The following is a 4,406-nucleotide window of genomic DNA, read 5'->3' as shown; positions in this document are numbered from 1 at the left end:
CTGATCGGAAAGGCCAGTAGTTAATGGCCTTTTATTACAAACTTCCTTTAGTACGCAGCCCAGCAATTAGGCGTGGGCATGCTCCGTGACCTCTCGCTACCTCTCCACCAGCTTTGATCAGAACTTTGCTCACTGACACACATCTAATAACCAGGAGTGGCATGAACTGAACCATCAAGACCCTGATTTATTCCTCAACCCACATCCTTGGCCAAATAGGGGTGTAATTAGCTATTATGCCAACTGCCAATATAACCTGACCTTGTGTTCAGGTTGGGGCACAGACAAAGCAAAACAAAACAAAACAAAAAAACAAAAAAAAGCCATGCCTCTGTGCAAATAAAATCATGAAGACGGCACAGCAGGAATTTCAGCCTCTGAGACTGGCCAACACAGTAGCAGCTTGGAAGCAAATGAATTTTGCAATCAAATGTGTTGCTTTGCTTTGCCTTAAATTAAGTGTTGAATTTAGTACAGTAGCACTAAAAAGAGAAAAGACATGTTTGAAATGAAGACTATACATGACAAACAAGGTTCTTCTCCAGTAACATTCCAAACTCTATAGTCCAATATTATCAACACTTGTTTGAGAATAGCTCTTAACATAGACAACCGTTGAGTAATGATCCCAGTGGTTGTTTTTTTAAATCTTCACTAATGGATACAGGAAAACGAAAAGCTTTGACTTACGGTGACTGCCCCAACAGTACAACCCCAAGGGCAGCATAAAACAGGCCAACTAAATTTCCTATAACCCAGAGTTCTACATCAATGGTCTCAACCTGTAATGTTTCACAGATCACCTGGGGATCTTGTTAAAATGCAGATTCTCATTTGGTAGTTCTAACATGCCACCAGAGCTTCGGCATTTCTAATAGCATTTCTAACAGGCTTCTAGTAAGGTCAATGCCGATGGTCCCTGAACCACGCTTGGAGTAACAAGGGGCTAGATAACTCAGATAGTAGCCATTTCTAGCCTCGGCCTGGTCTCAGTATGTCGCTTTATTTTGCCTTTAAATTCTGGAATTTCCTGCTGCCTCCTAATACGGCATTTGGAATGAGCTCTGAAGAAGATAATTAAGTACTCTTCCTTAGAGACATTTGCAAATAAGACTTCACGAGATAATTTATCATGAGATAATTTATAAAGATTCAGTTTCCTTATTATTGTTGAAAATTTGGAATATATAAAAATGGTAATCAGGAAAACAAAAATCACCCATTAACTCATCTTTCAGAGATGGACTGTTAACATATTGATGTATATTTCTCATTATAATCAAAGATACTCACACATTTTGGACTTACCGTATTTTGCTATATAAAATGTGCACTTTTTTGGCCCAAATCTGTGAAGGAAAAATAAGGATGCACATTATACATTGGTAGTACTAATTCCATATCTATATAAATGTTTTTTATTCTTTTATTTATGCTTATGAGTTAAAAGTGTAACTAGAAATCAATAATGATATCTGCATGCAAAATAATACTCTGGAATACGATAATTAATTTTGTTGACCTTATTACGAACTAGCAACAACAAAGAGTTCTTGGCCTTTTATTTAATTAAAATAATTAAATAATTATTTGATAATAATTTAATTAAATATTATAAATTTAATAATTTAATTAAAATTATCGTACCTTTTAATTTTACGATATAAAAATATCGTAAATTTGTTATCGGTACATAAAATTTCTTGTACCTTGTATCTGTTCTTGTGTTTTGTAATTATTTGTTACATAAAATATCTTGTACCATAAGATGTTAAAAAATAAATGCTAAAATTCCTTTATAATACAAAAAAGTACCTAAATGTAAACAAATACAAATTTGAATTAAAAAATTAAAACGAAAGATTTTTTTCCTTGAAAGTTTGGGCCAAAAACATGAGTGTACAGTATAAATGGCAAAATATGGTAATCCTTTTCACTTAACACTGTATTACATATATTTTCTGTTCCATTCACTTTTTTTTCCCCAAAATAAGATTTCATATTCTGGTCTATGGAGGTAACTATAATTTATTGAATGGTTTCTTTTCATTAAACATTTATGTTCTAAAATTTCCTTATTTAAAATATCACAGAAATATAGTGACAGAGTTTTTTTAAATATCTGTCTGTTACAACATACTTTCCATAAGTTTTTGTCTTTTTCATTCTCTAAAAGAATCTTCTCCAGAAGAGAACCCACTGCTTTACTGTCCCTGTGGTTCAGGTGGAAAGGAACTCACAACTGTGTTCCCACCTATGGTGAAACCTAGGTGCATCTCTACTGAAAACCACTAATAGCTCTTCCATTTTTTCTCATTGTTACTAATTACATTCCTTCCCTTTGAGCTGTTATTTTTCTCTAATTTATGTTTCAAAAATATCCCATTCTCAATTTAAACAAATGGTACCACATTATTAAGCCATTCTTATAGGATAAAAATCACCCTAATGAAAGAGTTTTATCACTTGCCCTTCCCGTGACTCCTGTCTCTACCATGTTCATGGTATTACATATACATGTACATGGTAGAGACAGGATTCCTGTAATTGAGGATTACTCAATTAAATAAAGGATTCCTCAAAACACACAGTCTTCCCCTTTTCCCCCCTCCTACCTAGAAGAAGGTCTGGTAGTATTGTCATAAATGCAAACTAAATAGTCTGATTATTTTAATCTGAACTACATCAAAGTAGTTGCCTTTAGCTTTATATTAGACAGGATTCTGTGGACTTCTAATTAAATTGTATTTAATTGTGAAAATACAACTTAAAAGAAGTGGCAGTGGAATTTAGCCACTGCTGAATTTGGGGACTGAACTAGCGTCATCAGGACTTCGTGTTTTAGTCCTCCATCTCTCAGCCCCTACTTTTCTCTGCTTTGACTTTATTCTGAGACAGGCCCTTCCCATTGAGCAACAAATACAGAGACCAGAAAGTCGAGGTTTCCATGTCTAAAAGAAGGGAGCGTTCCTTTCCTAGAAGTTCCAGCCAACCACTCCCCCACCAGAAGAGGGTACTGATTAATTGCCATCTCTCAATCACATTCCTACTTCTGAACTGATCTTGTGGTTAAGGGATTCAGTATTGTGACTGAACATCTCCTGGGTGTACCTGTCCCGCAAGCCATTGAACGGGGTTACCACCCCCTAAATGACATGGACTGAGAGTGGAAGACTATGATTTGCTGAGGAAGAAATAAAGACATTATTATTAAAAGGCAAGGAATACCGGGGAGGCAAACTAACAGATGTCCACAGTAGGTATGTTGACCGTAGCTCGCAATTTGCCCAGGACAGTCGTGGGTCATGCCTGTTGCCTTAGTGTCCAAAATGGTTTAGTATTTAGAATGGTCTCGGGTGTTTTTATTTTTAATGTACAAGTATTAATAGTCAAAATCAAATGTCAGGATAGATTGGATAGACATCTAGTCTACAATTCCAACTTCTGCCATAATATAATAGTGTGTATAAATCTACTATGATTTATTCACTTTATTGTTTGGTTATACTTGTATACTTTACAATAAACCCTTTGGGCAGCAATAAGCTCAAAAAACAAAGGACATATTTAATTAAAAATTAAGGATTTAATTTCTGTTCCTCAAAAAAAGTTGATGATGAATGTGTAACCGCCACAAAATGTTTCAAAGCTTTTACAGATCTCTGTGGAGACCATAGTACTATCACATGAAAAAATAGTTCCTTTTGTCTCATAAGAAAAATACAAGACACCAGTCTGTGAATAAACACCAACTGTTTCTTCCAAATTTGATAGTTATGTGGAAAAGAATGTGCCTAAAAGAGAAAAGGTTAACATGTACTGTTGTAAAAAGTGTGTGATATAACCCTCGGAGAAGCATGACTTTTCCTTTAGATCAAATAATTATTTTTCTAAATTCATTTTACTTTTTTGAATTCCAAGTTTTCTGTACACGTGCAAAAGTGATAACTTAATATTTTGGTTCTGCTTGCAACCTTGTTAATGAGAAAATGGAAACAAGTTAAATGATAAAAGTTTTATATCAATGGCATCAGCTGTTTCAAATAAAAACCAGTTACTTCCAAAATTAGTTCAAATTTTTTTCTCCCACTCATAGGTGGAAGTGTATTTATGGCAAAACATGAGATAGTCTTATAAATGTGATACAATATTTAGTTGAAAAGTTCAACACTACAGATCAAGTTGTTTGTTTTTATGGTGATGATACAAATGCAAATTCTAGTGAAATATAGAATCATGGTAAAAGTAATATCCTCACTAAATTAAGAAATCTATAGAGCAGTGATATTTTACCAAATGAAATGTAAGCCAAATTTCTTAAAATCTACAAATACTTTTATCATACATTTTATTTTTCTGATGAAGCTGATGTTGAACACCTACAGACAACCATACATAAACACACA

Source organism: Rhinolophus ferrumequinum, assembly GCF_004115265.2.
Source record: "Rhinolophus ferrumequinum isolate MPI-CBG mRhiFer1 chromosome 5 unlocalized genomic scaffold, mRhiFer1_v1.p scaffold_110_arrow_ctg1, whole genome shotgun sequence".
In the NCBI taxonomy this organism is placed as follows: Eukaryota; Metazoa; Chordata; class Mammalia; order Chiroptera; family Rhinolophidae; genus Rhinolophus; species Rhinolophus ferrumequinum.
This window is presented reverse-complemented; position numbering follows the sequence as displayed.